This window comes from Pempheris klunzingeri, chromosome 18, assembly GCF_042242105.1.
Source record: "Pempheris klunzingeri isolate RE-2024b chromosome 18, fPemKlu1.hap1, whole genome shotgun sequence".
Lineage (NCBI taxonomy): Eukaryota > Metazoa > Chordata > Actinopteri > Acropomatiformes > Pempheridae > Pempheris > Pempheris klunzingeri.
Genome location: NC_092029.1, coordinates 21,321,363 through 21,339,273, shown reverse-complemented (window position 1 = coordinate 21,339,273; position 17,911 = coordinate 21,321,363). Strand labels below are relative to the sequence as shown.

At 42.5% G+C, this 17,911-nt stretch overlaps 1 protein-coding gene across 5 annotated transcripts in view; it reads right to left on the bottom strand.

Moving 5' to 3' along the window:
- Nucleotides 1-17,634, bottom strand: part of tab2 (TGF-beta activated kinase 1 (MAP3K7) binding protein 2) — a 38,110-nt gene extending 20,476 nt beyond the window's left edge. For all 5 annotated transcript variants that reach the window (XM_070849179.1, XM_070849182.1, XM_070849181.1 and 2 more), the window contains exon 1: nt 17,323-17,634. The gene's annotated coding sequence lies outside the window, so the exon portion shown is untranslated. The remainder of the gene's footprint in view (nt 1-17,322) is intronic.
- Between the last annotated feature and the right edge of the window lie 277 nt (nt 17,635-17,911).

The following is a 17,911-nucleotide window of genomic DNA, read 5'->3' as shown; positions in this document are numbered from 1 at the left end:
AAGATAATTAACAGAGAAAAACAGGTTTTTGCAATAGACATATCCCTGTTTTTTTGTATTCTGAAATATTGGATTGTTTTATTTCTCCCACCTTCTGCTATTAAAACTTAACAGTCTGAGAAGAGAACATCACATCATTGGTTGAACAGTTCAGACAAGGCCATGAGGAAACACTGCGTTACTTTAAAGGTCCCATATTCTGCTTTTTTTAAGTTCAAACTTGTATTTGGAGGCTCTACCAGAACAGGTTTACATGGTTTAATGTTCAAAAACTTCCTCATAGTGGACTTGGCTGTGGCTTCAGCCTGTTTTCCTTTTTAGAAGAACAGAACAGTCCGCTTGCTTTGCTGTTGTCTTTGACATGTTCGTGTTACCGGGAGCTGGCGTAGTAAATGAGTGGAAAAAAATGGTGAATTCAAGAGATTTTCAGTGAGAGGGGGACAGTTGGCCTGCTGAAGGGCTGGAGGACGTCACATGCTCAACAGATCCCCTTATGACATCATAAAGGGAGCCAAATATAAACAGTGCATTTTCACACACACACACACACACACACACACACACACACACACACACACACACACACACACACACACACACACACACACACACACACACACACACACACACACACACACACACACCTTCCAGGGGTGGAAAATAAACTATGTGCTGCTAAAATCCTGGCTGAAACAATTCTTACCTTTTTCAAAAAATATGTAGTTGCTCCTGTTTTCATTAGTATGCTGTTAATAGAATCAAAGATTTCACCACATGGGAATAAAGGTCATTTCAAGTGAATGAGTGGAACAGTACATATACCTCGCAAAGGTCTCATTGTAATCAAACATACTATGAGTTACATTCGGTTTTGTTTTGAACCCTACATTACCGACACTGCACAAAGTTCACTCCCATTTCTATTGAAATACATATTGCAACTTGTTGCTTATACAAGGTTTCCTTATATTCATTAAAAATGAAATGTTCAAAAGGTTGACAGCAGCTTTGTTTGTTTTGTTTGTCTTACAGTATCACAGCCTTTAGAGATGCTCACTTGCCGACTTGCCAACACTGAAGAAAGCATTTAAATGCTGCTTCCAGACAATAACTGATAAAAAATAAGGTTAGTCTAGCCATCCCCAGGGAGGACTTTTCTCTCCCTTCTTATTATGGATTCATGACATACTATTATGAACCATCGTCCAACTCTATGTGCACATGTGGAAACAGATGACCAGAAGGTCAACTATCCATAACCACAGACATGCACAGTTAAAGCATACACAGTTTAAGTAAACATTCTGCTATAAAAAATGCAAATGCACTGTCAACAAGGCATATCTAGTCTACATTAGTGGAGTTACTGACTGGAAATGAAAGTGATTCCTAACTATCTCTGCTGGGCTGAAATAAAATGTTGTTCAGCGTCAGCCGGTAGCTAAGAAAAAAACGGGGGAATATAAAATGTATTACACATTAAGTGAGTTTGCACTGCTTAAGGCAAGGAGGCAAGGATGATATCATTATAAGCCCTATTACTTCACTAAATATTTCAGATCATGAATAATCATATTCTCCCCGTGCTTGGGTGGGTTTTCTCCGGGTACTCCGGCTTCCTCCCACAGTCCAAAACACATGCAGGTTAGGTTAATTGGTGACTCTAAATTGCCCGTAGGTGTCCGTGTGAGTGTGAGTATGAATGGTTGTTTGTCACTTTTTGTCAGCCCTGTGACTGACTGGTGACCAGTCCAGTGTGTACCCTGCCTCTCGCCCAATAACAGCTGGGATTGGTTCCAGCCCCTTACTCAGAACTGAAAAGTTTAAGGTCACAACAGTAACCACACTGTAATAATGCAGTAATGACAACACGAAGACTGATTCATTGACAGGCTCATGTTCTAACAAGTGGTGCCACTGAAGCCACAAAGCTGAGTGATAACAGTCAACAGTCAACAGATGCCCTATTAACAAAAATCAGCAAGTAAATTTATAGCAAAATTGTCTATGATAAGCTGCATCTGAAATACATGCCATTTTAATTTGCCAAAAAAAAGCCCAATCCCCCTTTGTCACCAACTGTGACCTTGGAATCACTAGCAGGGCTCCATCTGTTGATAATAGAGGACAAGAGGGCACATATTGGGTGAGCAGCTTAGATGAATACTTAGGGGCGAGGGCATTGAGGGCCTTAAAAGTCAGTGATAAAATTTTAAAATCGATTTGTTGGCTAACAAGAAGCCAGTGTAAGGAGGCGAGCACAGGATGATACGCTCATGTCACTTTGTTCCAGTGGTGGGTCGAGCAGCAGCATTTTGAACTATCTGGAGAGGGTGGAGGGAGCTCTGGCTGATACCTGAATAAAGTGCAGTGCAGTAATCCAGGCAGGAGCAGGTGATAGGAATGATCTGATTTGAGAAACAAGTTTAAGATGGTAAAAACATGACTGAACAACACTTCACTTGGCCATTAAAACAGAGGTTGGAATAAAACATTATCCCAAGATTCCTAGCAGTCTGTGCAATATTACTTGACAAGGCTACAAGATTAACACCAAGGGAGCGGATAGAGTTTGGGGGACCAAATAAAATAACCTCTGACTTGTCCTCACTGAATTGAGTGTCATCAGCATAAAAATGGGAAAACACATCATGGTTGTTAATGACTTGACCAAGTGGCAGCATATGTATAGAGACCAGGAGGGGGCCAAAAACTGAGCCTTGATGGAAGCCACAACTGTTGAAGAAGAGAAGGAAGAGAGAGAGAAGGAAAAAGTTCTGTTAGAGAGGCAATAGCACGTTTGGAATGAGGCAAATGCTTTATTAAACTGTTGGCATTCATCGCAAGTAGTGCATTATTCTCTCAAACACTACCACAGGAGGAGGGTGGAGATTTGACCCAGCCAATCCAAGTCAGGACAGTGGGAAGAAATAGAGCAAGGTAAACATTTAATTGGGTATATAAAGCAGTTGGATGCATGTCTGAGCACTTATCTGAGCACTGTCTTTTTCTTATTATTGTGCAAAACTCTATATACTATAATACTATATATTTTACATATATTTATATTTTTTCTCATATTTTTACATTTGCATTTATTTTTATATTTTGTTATGTCCCTTGTTTTTGCACAAATTCTTTTACTGACACTTTTTTTCTGCAACTTTTCTGTCTCCTCTGTTGCTGTAACACGTAAGTTTCCCCGGTCGGGATAAAGTCTCTCTTATCTTATCAGCACAGTACAACAGTGGGGCTCCAGCCTGACCAGACACTGAACATTGGCCTTGTGCTCCCTACATTGTTATTTATTATTCCCATCGCTGTAAATCTGGGTAAATCCTGTTGTATTTAGACAGCCGCTAAAGACAGCTTTTAGTTTTGTCCAGAAAAATCTCTTCAGATCTTCTTCCAAGACAACATGCTGCAGCAACAAGGTGTGAGCAGGAAAAACTAGAAAACATTGAATGCAGAGTGCAGACGCGACAGATTTTGTTAGCGAGCACCAGGAAAGGACGACAAGACAGATAAAAGGCATTTTCCTGTGTCCTCTGAGAAGGCTGAAGGCTGACAGATTCAGGGCTCCCACTCCCAAACCACTGCACTGACTGGACGAGTCCAATCTGCTTGCTTTGCCAGAGGTTTTAGCAGGTAAATATTAATATAAAATACAAAAAGTACTAAAATATGAAGACTATGAAGAATATGAAATATGAAGATGGCAGCTGTTGAAAAATTCAATTCAATTCAATTCAATTTTATTTGTATAGCCCAATATCACAACAGAGTGTCTCATAGTGCTTTACAAAGTTCACTGAAATAAACAAGTGTAAGCGAACAAACAATCTAATAAAGAGTCCAGCAGTCGATGAGGCCAGTGGATCAGTCCGATGGATCAGTCCGAGGCATCACCTGCCCTTTATGACCCTCCTGCTGTGATTTTTAATTATTTTATCTATGTAAAGTAAATAGAATACATAAAATCAGTTTAGGATAATTCAATCATAATCTTTGTTATGAATTATTGTTTATAATGATCATTTTGTGTCAGTTTAACAGTAATTTACTGATGGTCCCTATGTCAGTGTGAGTTGTGGTAGGTGAGCTAACTGTGGGAACCTCTGTTGAACTTACTGCTAACTTTTCAGTCAGGTGCAAATGATCATTCTGTCAAGACAAGTTTAAAAGGTCAGTAGTATATAATTCAGCAACTCCTGAATCAAAACCACTTGAAAAAGCCCACTTGGATTTCCAACTTGAAGGAACATTTTTGTGTGACTTTCTCCATTTCTAAAGGGGTGTGAAAGCAGGATAAATGTGATAAAGTGGTGCTTTCACTGCTAAAGCGGTTGCCGAATATTGAGATGCACCATTGGTAAAAGGCGTTTCATCAAGCTCGTGGATGGCACAGAGGAGCTCTGCCTCCCCTGATCACAGCAGCACTGCACTGTGTGGAGGAGCTCCTGAGTCTGTCCACAGTCATACAGTGACTCATAGACATGTGGCACAGTGGACCTGCTAGGTTGTTACTAAAAACTACCAAATACCAGCTGAGTTGTTGAGTGGAAGAGAGCGCTGAACAAGCAGCCCGTCAACCAGGTACAAACCATTCGAAGCATGTAAAACCTTATTGAATGGGGAGACTAAGCCCTGCCCTGCCCTGCTCAGAACACTGCAATGGCTGCTTTTGTCATATCACAGACAGAAGGCAATGAATTGAAGGAAACCCAAGTTATGTGAAAACTGATCTAATAACAGTGAGGCTTGCGAGGACATGGACAACAGTGGGGTGGTGGACTAAAAGAAGGTTCTGAAACAGTTCTGATCGATTTTCCGCCAGGAGTTTTAAAAGCTGCGTGGCAGCAGATTCCTCCGCTACATGATTCACAGTTACAGATTATTTGTCAGTTTAAGAGCCATGGTTACAACCTCTCATGCCATTTCTGCTGTCAGCTGCCACATTAAGTGTTGCATAAAATTGGGAGATTGTTGGGTTATCTTTAGCTTAGCATCAAATCCATACAAATCAGTGTCTGACGGAAGTTATCAGTTGAAGCTTTAACACTATAGTAAAAGTTTAGATATGTACATCAGCAATTACACATCACTAAAAGTTGGCCTTCTTGTGGTTAATAATTAATGAACCAGACAAAGCTATATATCATCTATATGTCAGATTAACAGGATAAAGTACAGCAGATTGATTAGAAAGAGACTGTAATTCAAAGTCTGTAACCAAACTCTATACTCGAAATCACGAGTAATACCTTTAGAATATTCTGGCGGTTGACCTGGGTAGTCTGGTACCTTAACAGACTTCTATGCCCTGTTCTTGAGATAACAACGCTGCATACAAAAAGCCATAAATACCAGACATAACTTCCATGTCAATCCCATTCCAGAGCCCCACCTTCAAGAGGAAGTCTCACACGCACACACACGCACACACACGCACACACCTCTTTGTCATAGGTGCAACGTTGCAGACACACAAACATAGGATGGCACCTCATTCAAAGATCACACCCAACATTTCCTACAAAACAAAACAGGTTGTAAGATGTCGAAATAGGAGCCATATTTGAGTTTTTTTCAAACCTGTTTTCATTCGCAATAAACTAACTAACTTTTCCCTTTCTTTTTAGCAATGCCCTGCTTATCACTTGGCTCCCTGGGGTTGCAACAATTTATGAGAGATTCATTTTTTCATTAGTGCTTCCATTAATTACAAACTAATTTAGTCTGTAGAGGCAACAGTTATGACAGCTGTCTGTCACAACCAGAGCCCAAAGTGATGTTTTGTTCTGAAGTGCACTTACTGAAAAAAAAACAACCATTTATTTATTTGCGTTATTCTCCTGTATATGGGTGCCTTGCTCAAAGCCACATCCACTTAAGCTACTGAAGAATGGGAAAGCATTTCTCATCCACATCCTCCTCCCAGACTCAGCTGGCCTGGGATTCATACTGGTGACCTTCCGGCCCACTGCAGCTTGAGCTTGGGTGGCAGCGCTGTCTCTCAACACTCACTGCGAGGCAATTGAACACAACGGGACGGCTTGCACTCAGGCGCTTAGCAATGACATGCCAAGTATGCACCAGCCAAATCTTCACCCTTTATTGCCTAGTGAAATGCACTTACTGTATTTCATCATGCTCTTTGAAGCACACAGACAGCAGGACATTAGCAGCACTTCTGTCTTTGGTCAGCTCATTCCATCAGTTCACTCCACTACTTGTGGTGTTATCTGGTCCTCACACACAGGAGGAAGAGACCCTATAAAGACTTTTAACCACACCTCTAACAGGTCCTTGTTAAGCTAACATGGGCCAACAAATACTTTACATGAAAGTAGAAAATGTTGCTTTAAGTTAAGTAACTTAACTTAAGTATGAAGTAAATGCTGATTGCACAGTGTAATGGCTGTAGAATAATGACACCATCTGCGTTTAGACTGGTTCCCCATAAGCCTCACTTTCACTATGCGGTCCCATCTGCCACCAGGTTCGATCTCATGAGAAAATGAAGACTCCATTTAAGACACATAGGAAGTACATCAAACACTGTCTAGCCAGACTGCCATTCAGATGACAGATGGCCTTACTCTGCCTTTATCAAATGCCTCTCTACAATGTTGCCTACTTCCACTTTAAACCTGTTGAAGCGAGTGCAACATCTACTGTGAGTTCCAGTCAAAGTATAGCTTTGTAACCAACACTACAATTGCTGTGCTAAGGGTATCTATTGGTGGTGGAGAAGTAATTATCGATACATCCATGCTTCAGTGTGTTGCTGGACCTCCTTGTGCTTGGCTGAAGAGAAAAACCCTGCGCCGGAAATGCTTCCCGCAGCTGTTAGGAGAATCATTCCCCACCTTGAGGCCAACCAAAAGACAAATAGCAGCCAAGTCACGTGACTCTTCTGCTGCCGAAATGCCATTCAGCCTTATTCCAGCCCTCTCAAAACATTCAAGTCACAGTTGTCTCCCTCACTGAGCAAGCCCTTTTCACCTACATTAAGGTAGCTGACTGTAATACAACCCTGTTTAATATCATCACTGCTAAGATGCCTAAGCCTTCTGCTATTACTGATATTTAAATGGCCTATATTAAATGGATCAGAGATGATTTCTCTTGACATCCCCTGTGCAGTGTTTAGATCAAATGAGCTTTTATTTCATAATAATTCAATTGGCTCTCTCACATTTTGAGAAACCCATTAGTTGTCTGGCTCACATTTTGCAAAGATGTTGATGTCACTTTCATCTCTGGGTGTCCGGTACAGCAACACAGGGCTTCATTACTGTACTGTACTGTACTGTACCAATGACATGAAGGAGGAAATTACTAGCACATTTACTCAGTGCTGAATGCTGATTTTAAAAGGGGACTGAAGAGAAGCCATTCCCTTCATCAGCCTCTACCAGTGATTCATGAAGTCAGGTATTCCTTTTTGTGAAATGTCTGGTAAATTTGTCAAAATGCCTAAAAGTCTAGTAAGAATACCACTTTGTTTTCCTTAGTCTTGAACAAGGTCTTTATCATTTGTATCTAAAATGTGTTGTTAGCCATTATTAAGTTAAAAATGTAAACGATAGGGATGATTACAGGGGCCATTGACTTTTTGTTCCAAAACAAAGCATGCCTGCAAAGTGAGATCTGGAGGCAAGAAATGGAGTCAGATCAGTCATTATTAATGAATGCACACAGAAGGATTCACAAATGTATTTCAGGATTCATATTTTTATATTTTTCAATGTGCACAAAAATAATTATTGTTGAACATAGATGTAAAAAAAGAAAAAAAAAATCACGAATGTATTTCTGAAGCACTGATGCAAATGTAGTAGAATTCCATAAGTATACTTTAAAGTATTAACATCTGCATTTCCAAACTGCTTGTCATGTGTGAGCGTCACTGCAGTTGTGTGTACCCTGACGTGGTTTGTTTCATAGATACATTTTTTTCCACAGTGAATGATCTATAGCCAATCAGATGGCTCCATCAGTGTCAGCGTTCATTAAGGTGATTTTGCTCTATATAGTAGTTTTAGGAGACCGAGAGGCTCAACCAATCATCTGTGCGTTCCACTGTAGGTTTCTGGCTCTGGTTTCCCCTCACATCCAGTTGGTCCATGTGAGGGGGTGCAGTGTGTGCAGGCAATGGTCGGCTGTGCTGGTGCCCACAGAGGACAGGAGGGACAACACAGCACTGGTTCTGCTTAGACTGGCGCCAACAGGTGTACCTTGGAGGGTGCCAGTGCCGGCCTGGCCTCATATGCTGCAGAGACAGCAGCAACCCCCCCCCCCCCTTCCAACACATGTGCACGCACACACACACACACACCTCTAAGGAATACCACAGCAGAGCGGCTCTGTCATGACATCTCTAACCAGGAGCTGAGGAAGGCCAGTGAGTTTAGGAGGCCAAGGGACACCATGGAAGAGAGAGGAAAAGGGTAGGGGGAGTAGGGGAGAACGTGTGGGAGGGGGGTGGACTTAGCTAACCCAGGGATATCCCTGTACTGAGTGCTACTCTTCTCTTCTTAAAATTGAAGAAGAGTTTATATGGCTCTGTAACTGAGAACAGGAAAACATCAGAAACATTTCAGATAAGGACACTTTAGGTCGCTAGGTGAAAGCACAATGCTCAAGCAATCTTTAGCTGATTCCACTTTTACAAACTTTCACTTACAATATTTCATACTAGATCTCAGGTTAATTATAGACACATGTCTTTGCACAGTGCGAAGGGATGTGAGGGTCAAGGCTCCACGAGCTGTTGTGCGATCTGCAATGGGAGGAAAAAAGGTTCCCTTCAAAGTGTTATGGGAAGTCAGGTTTGTTTTCTTCCCCCAGAGCACAGGTGGTTTTATCGGAGATGCAAAAGTTTGCACAGCACTACTAGCGCTACAGACCACTACTGCTGGAAGAATTTCATTGAGACCAACACAGGCAGTTGCCCTTGGCAAAGCTACACTGAACCACAACAAACAAAGGCTTTTCAGCTGGGTGGACTCTGTTGTCCACCACACCCTGACAATATGTTTTCAGAGTGAGACAGCAAAGGAGCAAGGGAGTATGAGAGCCTGAGGCCCACGCTCTTACTGATAGGACACCAGATCAAAGCCCTTTCCCATCGTTAGTGAGTACAAAAACCTAAGAGAGATGAAAGACCATCAGCAGACTGTGGGAGAAATGATGAAGGACAGAGCAGCCCCTGTATGGCATTTACAAACAGCACAGAATAAGACAAGCTGTCTGGGCTGCCCCTGCAAAGAAAAGTTGGAGGGAGTCAGAGGGGGACGTGGGGCCAGAACCTGCCCACAGGATAAGCAGGGGAGTGATAAGAGAGCAGCCTGCAATATCCATCCTACAGAAAACAGCCAGCTAGGAGGTCAGCTCACTATCTGTTGGCTGACACTACATCAAGTCCATCCAAAATCATTCTTGTAAATCCTCATTCACAATCAGGCCACCAAAACAATAATAGATTTACAGGAATCCCTATTTTTTAATATATAAAAGCACACAAACCTCCAACCTCCATCCAACACCGTCCCCGACCGAAAGCCCCCACCTCTGAGCCTGGTTCTGTTCCAGGTTTCTTCCTGTTAAAGGGGAGTTCTTCCTGCCACTGCCTAATATAATATCTGATGCTGCTCATGTGGGGATTCTTGAATCCTTAATGTTGAATTCCTGAATCGTTGGGTCTCTCTCTAATTAAAGAGTTTAGTCTAGACCTGTTCTTTATGGAAAGAGTCTTGAGATAACACTGTTGTGAATTGGCGCTCTATAAATAAAGATTGATTGATTGATTGATTGAAATCCCCTTTAGTGCCCCTGTGCAGCAGTGCCACATCACATGACCAGAGTAAGTAGAGTTGACTGAAAAGATGATGACAAAGCAAAAGTGCCGCTTTGTCAGTGTTTCTGAATTAAATGGAAGATCTAACAAATCTAACGTTTAAGATCAAGGTAAACTACAGATATCGAATGTCATTGAAAACATCTGTTCTTGGAAAAAATCCAATGTAATCAGTGACACCAGTTTTGTCACAAGTTTATTAAGCAGTGAAAACTTTTTCTGTGGCGTCCGAGGACACTGCGCTGCCCCCGGCCAATATACGGGTTCAGCAAGTCATGTAAGGTCTGGAAATGCTCTGGTAGAGAGATCAGTTCAGTGCGTAGTGACCCATTTATTTCAGAGCCGAGAAAAGACAGACCCATCTTATCAGGTTGTCAATCATTCAAAATACACGCATTGTCACTGCCATGCAGAGGGGACTCTGTGTTCATGTACCGTCCAGAAGAAATGGGATAACCTGTTGCTCCACTGTGCATCTGCTATCCTCTCTGTATCTCCTCAAAGGATCCTGTTCACTATGAACTGTGAGGGACAGTGCTCTCTAGTTGCAGCAAACACAACTCTAATCTTTATTCAAACATTACTACTGCTCTGAGGTCAGATAACATGGAGTGAGCTGCATTGACTTCCTGCACACTTTTATTGTTTTTGTTTTTTTTTTTTAATCACAATACTATGTCATTGGCCTCGGCAAAAACTAAACAGAGGAGGCCAAATGTGAAAATGCAAACTGAGGTGTTTCTCAGAGAACTGAGACTACAAGAGGAAGTGTTTGTGTCACACACATATCCTGCAGCAGAGGCCTCAGAGTCTGCTCGGCTCTGAGGAGCACAGAAGCCAAAGATAACCATTGAAGCGTCTTACTGTGCGCTGCCTGTCACCGAGGAGTTATGTTCACAACAGCAGTGTGCATGTGGAAGTGCAGACTCTCTTAACACTAGAAAGGCCAGTAGACCTGTGGATGTGACAGTTGAAGGGGACACTTGTACTTGTGCTTAATATTTGGCGGCTTGTTTGTGAACGTCAAACGGCACCTGTTAGCACTGAAAGCAGTTCTAGGTCACAGACAGCCAATTTAAAATCTGAGAGACGTTTTCTGCTCAAAAATGTGACTGATGTGGGAGAGCGGGCCACTGCAGGCAGCTTGACCTTTTGGTGGCCATGATGGAGTTAAGTTTTAATAATCACACACACCAAACATTGTACTCCAAAGGTTCTGAAGTGATGGAAATGCCTTTTATAGACTAAAGCTATTTTAAAGATATTGAACAGTACTCCAGGGTAAAAATGTTACACTATCTGGATAATAAGATGCCATTTTCTAAATGCTTCCGCCTTATCAAAGTCAGTCCTAAAACCTGTTGCTTCTTGCTCCTGGTTTTATGTGGAAGAAATCACACCTACAGTTTAAGTCCAACAACAGGAAGTAAAAAGGTTTTCTGTGGGTTCCACTGATTGCATGTTAATATGATGCTGTTGTGACAGCACATTTTCTTGTCACTCAGAATAAAGGGCAACCTAATCCTTCTGGTCTGCTGCTTCTATTGCCCAATAAATCATAAAAACGAAACACGGGTGGAAATGAACACTTCAAGCACAACACTGATCCCACTGACAATGCCGAAGTGTCTCAAGAGCTGCGCTGCTGTCTTTCAAAACATGTCTGTTTAACACACCAACACTTCTGGTTCCAATTAGTTTAAACGCTACATCCAAAGGCAGCCGGCGGAGGAGCTCCACTATATTCCTTTAATTGATGGGTGCGCTACTATCCTATTTCACAGGCAAGTTTCTGCAAAGGCAACTTGAAAAACACTTCATTAGCGCGTAAAGCTGTTCTTTAATTATTCCACCGCATTCAAGCCTGATTTACAAGTGCCACTACACGGGATGTGTATTTTCAGTTCATTTATTTAGCTGGACAATTCAGCAGTCCGCAAACCTTGGTCATATTAGGGTTGATGTACCCCTGTCTCCAGATTTAAGTTAATACATTATAATATTGGTGATTCATTCAGTAATTTTATTTATCCACACGACTGGTATAGGAAAGTTTCTGCATTTGTTGATCTGTTTCTCTTGCATTCAACACTTCAAAACTTCACAACATCCAACTATACGTAACAGATTTTAATAAGTATTTTAATGGTAGTTGGTCAGCTATCACACTCAATGAATTAATCACAACTGCATTATTCTATTGCAAATACATTGCATTGTAATGCTCCTGTTACATGCTACTGAGGTGTGTGTGTGCACTTAAATTCTAATTCAGGTACTGAAAGCCCTCTGTGTCATTTCTGTAGCAGACATGTGTAGAGACATTCTCTAATAAATATGGAGCATCGTGGCCTTGATGTTCAAGAGACTAGATCAGAGGGCTGCCAGCTAAATACTATAAATACTAGTATTAAAATACTAGTCAGTTTTGAGGAATCGGACCAAACCAAGTAGTTCAAGGTCTGAGCAGCTTGTGACATAGGATGTGTCAGATAAGGGAAGCGGGGACAGAGATTTTAGAGGAATAGAAAAGCCATCTGAGATGAAACTTTGAGTCCAGGTCAAGGGCAAAGGGTTGGGGGAGGAAGGGGAGCACACACAGTCACAATGTAGGATGTGGTTCACTGTTCTCCTGTTTACTGATGCATGTAACAAAAGACGGTAAGAAGGTAAGCAATAATGATACCTCTGGCTGCATTCAAAAGCATGACAGCAGAAGGCCAACAAAGTGGAACTGAATGTCATGCGCATAGCATTGCAATAACCGGTTAAAGACGCCTGAGGCAACTTTCACCTACATTGCATAAAGTGGCAAAGTTCACTCCGAAATTTTACAAGAAGTTTAACGTCTAAACGAAAATGTGTGTTCTGTTACACAGTAAAGCCAAAGTTACTACTGGGGATCTACAAATTGTAGGCTACACTTGGGATGTTGTTGTTATTCAAACTGTGATTAAAATGACCGCCTAAATGTCATTAACTTAGACTTTGTGGTTGTTCATCTGAGTGTCTGAACATCTCAAACCATCATATAATGAGAAAAGCCACCACATTTAAATATACGGGAACATCTAAGAAATGCCATAAATGATAAGAGGCACAAAGAGCTCAGGAGGAACTGTTGTGTCCAGCAAGAGTTGGAAACTGTCGAAGGCCCTTTGGCAGAAACGGCTTAGTGCAGCAGGAACATAAAGACCATCTTTTATAAGGATCCACATCTTTATGATCTAACACTTTTCATTTTTATCAGACATTACTTCTTCTTCACTGCCTTATCTGTATTACCTAAACTGTGCGCTGCTGCAATACCTATGCAGTTAGTCATTTTGACATAAAACTTGGCTCGTCATAACATCTACTAAGCAAGTGTCTCCATGAACTCATGAACATGAAAACATGGACACCGAATGAACAGAAAATATAGATGTATGTTCATACTACTTCTTTATATTTATCTACATCACTTTTATTGATCGCTAATGTATTTTAATCATATTAAGTTCTAAGTAAGTGTACAAAACAAAGTCAAACACTGATGCTTCACTTATTTTGTTAAGTACACATGTTTACTGCATATCACTCCCCTGCTTAAACATGTTGACTACCATGCTGTACTGGTAACTGACAAAATATCACTTTGACACCAGGACTGATTTTAGTCCAATAACCAAAACATACAGGGACCAGGGAACCTACTTATGCTCCTCTTTAAAGCTTCACTAATCAAAAAGGGGGTGTTCATAGTGTCAACTGAAAATTATCACCCAATTTAGCCCAATGTTTCTGTTTCATAGCCCGTAAATTTACTGTATGTTTCCGTGTCACTGCTCTCATCAACAGGCAGATAAATCCAGCAGGCAGATGTTTTCAGCAATAATGAACCCAATGTAGGCTACCCACCCAGCACTAGCTAGCATGGACAGACTAAGCTGGTAACCAGTTGGTCAACAAAGTCAACCATGTAGCAACTTCAGAGCCAGATGCTGTTCACAGGGGTTGATCTTGACCAAACCAGAGCTTAAAGGGGAGTCAGTATTGGACTTGCATATATCAGGTGGCCAGAAACACAACTCCAAATGAATGCTTATGCAGTGTTTGCTGGATGTGTAAACAGGCAATTATAAAGCCATAATTTGTCAAGCCTGTGGGTTTGTCAGCTCGTTGGAGTTGTTCTGCCTCCTCTTGCAAAAGAAAAAACAATCAATACCATTTTATGCTGTTTTGTTGCTGTGTCAAAATGAAACCTCATGCACAACTACAAAGTGCTGTCATAAATGTGGATCATTTGTAAAGCCGCTGCAAAATTATCGAGCGCTGAGAAGGCGACAGCCAGAGGTGTAGTGGACTGTACAGCGTCAGCCTCTATGCATGCAATTTAACCTTTGAACTGGAGAGGACCACAAGCAGCATGTGTAATGGAGGACTCTGTTTAAAGTGGAGAAGTCAGGACAGCTCGACAGGGGGAGGGGGCTCCAATGAGAGCCTCTCTTCCTGACAGCCACACATTGAAGTGGGGGAGGGTTAAAAAACGCCAAGCCCTCTTCCTGAGTCTGCAGCAATGGGCACAATGTGATGAATCCTTCCCTTCCACCTACTAGGTTCCCATTTCGCAGTATAATGTAGGTCTTACACTGACACATGCATCCTGTATAATAACCTATGTGAACAGGTCTCTGAGCAGACAGCTGTCTGAAAGAACAGGTATCAAGTTAGAACTACACTTATTCAGAGTCTACAGCCTCTTAAAGAGAATCTCTTCTGACACAAAGAGAAAGGTAGGCCAATATCGTCTCCCGAGTTAAACTGACTGTGCACAGTTGATCCAAACAACAAGCATTTGTACTCCGTCCAAACACACTCGTATGCAGTAATTATTGTTTCCCTTGTGAGAAGGGAAAAAATGCCACTACACACCTACACACCCCCACCCTTTGCACTGGCTGGTGATAAATTGTTGTGCAAACTGCAAATGATAAATCAGGAAACAGGTTTTTCAGGAAAGAACATTTAAGTGCACAGATCTCGCAACAACATGCCACAACCTCGGCTCGTTGTAAAAGCTCTGGAACACAACTGTCAGTCCGTCGTGTTTATTGTGCGAAAACAAACACAACAAGAGAGTCCAAATCTTCACCTCCATCAAGAAGCATCAAGGCAACTTCGGTAACACGCTCAAAGTTTAGATCTGTAATCTGTGCAGTCACTTAGTCGTGTTGATTTAGCCTGTTAGCGTATGCCAAATGACATCCAAACAAAGCAATAAGCAGCCTGCTGTTCTGTACAAGTTGCATGATCCTCGCCAATATTCTGATTAAGCACTGATCATACAGGCCCTGAGCATTTGCTGCAGAGTTTCCAAAGAGTGGCAAATCAGTAAGGCCTCTGAGCAACATATTTGCCCAGCTACAGGCACACATGGTTTCAGTTAGGGGTCTGCACCTATAAACAGTTGGCCATGGCAGCTTATTGGTCAGGAAGTGCAATGCTGACTGCAAGTCAAGACAGGCACAAGTTGCTAATGAATGATATAGACTCTTACTGTCTAGCAATGACAACACAGATTAGACTGTAGGTGTTTAGAGGCCGACAGAAGTGATTCTGAGCTCTTTGGCGCTGTGAATAAACTCAAATGTTTCAAAGCAACCAGAAGAGTCATCCAATCAATGTCTGCTGAGGACAGAGAGTAAAATAAGAAGCCCGGACTGTATAAAAACACACACACACAGCTAGGTAGATTGTACTTTAAATGTGATTTCTACACCACTACAACAGTGTGAAAATCTAAGTTCTACATCAAGTCCATTTCAAAGAGCAACTCCATTTCTCAGCTGCCAGTTTTAGAATGAAAACACTAATTGGACGCAGGTTGATTACTGGCCAAACTGGCTCGTAGAGCTGACAGACTTTCCAGCCACAACCAAAATTTTGCATTCATTTGCCTGGTGGCTGGTGTTAATATGAAGACCAGCTTAAGTGATACAACATGGAGAGACACACTCTCAACACACCCAGAGGGGTTTTCCCTGCGCCAAGCAGACCACCACAAAGGGTCACTACTCCATCGCCACCATGAAGTGAAAGAAGCTTCATAACTGCATACTGCCATTCAAAAAAAACTTGTAATCAAACAGTAATATTTAGTGTAGAGCTACATTTGGTTGCAATGATCATGATAGGACTATATGAAGACTGATTGTCAGAGGAAGGGAAGATTTTGTGAACACGCAGATTTTAACCGTGTTCCATTAAAACTTTAAAGCAACTTCCACGTCTCGGGTTTCTCGGTTACCCAACTCTTGTCTTCCAAACAAACATACAACTTAAAAAAAAAAAGGATGTTGCTACCTGTGCCTTTGAGTCCATCCCGGCACCTTTAGTGGCTCGACCATAATAAATACAACTGGGGAGAAAAGCCACAATCGTGACAGGTTAGGTTATCTCAGGGTGAACGTGTCTCAACTACAACAAGGACGACAGCGACAACTGAGCTGTCACTTGGGCTGGCAAAGGCTCCGACCCACCCTCCTTTTAAGTTTCTATCACAATCGCCACGAACCAGGAGCCTCTGATCCATCGGGGACAATGTTGGACGGTCACTGAACCAAATGAAATGACTCACTCATCGCCTCACTTTTAAAACAGCCAAAGACACAGTGACAGGCTTGTGTGTCTGCTGTAGTTGTGCAACACCACAATGGTTCCTGATCGAGCTGATACCTCTGAGGCTGTGTTTGCACGATCCTACTGTGAAAAGGACAGGATGCATATAATGAAGGCATTAACTAAGACAGACACACAGCACTGTACCACACTGGCTAGCCAGCTAGGATACTTGTGGCAAAGTTTCCATGTTACACAACTAAGTGGTTCCAGTGTTGAAGCAAAGGGATAAATAATAATCACAAAGACTGTAACTGCTTGACTCTGAAGGCGTGAAAGAGATCAAATACTCCGTCAATGAGATGGAGTGAAGCAACAGTTTTATGATTTAACATTTCCATCCACGACCAGTCCTTGCGACGTTTCAAAGGAGAGCTCAATGGAAAAAGTAGCCCAACATGGGCTAAACAACATGTAGCGTCAGCCAGCGTTGTGTTGGAGTAAAGAGAGCCACAATATCTCTGCACAGATATTCATATTAAAGCGGACTCAGGCTGGAAGTTCACCAATGTGTTTTAAACTCCAAGACAGTCATTTGCTAACTCGGCCGAGACGGGAAGAGCCCCAAACACTTCAAGTTAGCTAACTTAGCTAGCAGCCAGCTGTAGACAAAAACTTTTTCCACATCTGCAAACTTTTTCCTCTCCATTTTACTTCTAACAGAAAGAGACCGTGTGTGAAGGCGCTTATCGCACAAGACGCTCAAATGCTTTTTCGTTTCCCACCACCGCTTCTAAAACTGTATTCTTCCGGCTGTTGCTAACTGGCAAAAGCCGAGATAACTTGATATAACTTACCTTTCCGTCTCCGCTGCCGCCGCCGCCGCTCCCCGGGCCGCCTTCAACACCCGAGACCGCCGCCGGACCTCCAGAGGGCCGCGGCGCTCGGAGAGGAGAAGCCGAGAGGGGTCCAGCTACTACCAGGGAGAAGAAGAGCCAACTGCACGGAGGCCCGGGGCCTTGTGTGTCCTCGAAATAGAGTTAGGGGAGGGACACCGAGCCTCAGCCCTCCGCCGTTTGACAGAGACTCGGGAATACCTTTTTGACAGCTCCTCTTCTTCAGCCCCCCCCTCCCCTCGACAGCCCTTCACTTTTCTCTTTTTCCTCACTTCCAGCAGATACGAATCAAAATACTGTCACAGAATATGGCGGCTGCATAAGCAAGCTACTATCGCGAGAAGAAAAGTTGTTTTTCTTTTTTTCAGTTTCCCAGAGTTGTGCAGAGGGAGGGAGGGGGGGGGGGGGGGGGGGGGAGCCGTGCGGGCACAGCAGCCTGCCGCTGTGGAAGAGGCAAACCAAGGGGGGGGGGGCGAGCCACGTTTTTAAGGTTAATGGAATAAAAACTATGCAAGAGAAGTGGGATAGCTGAAGAAGACGGTGGCCTGCT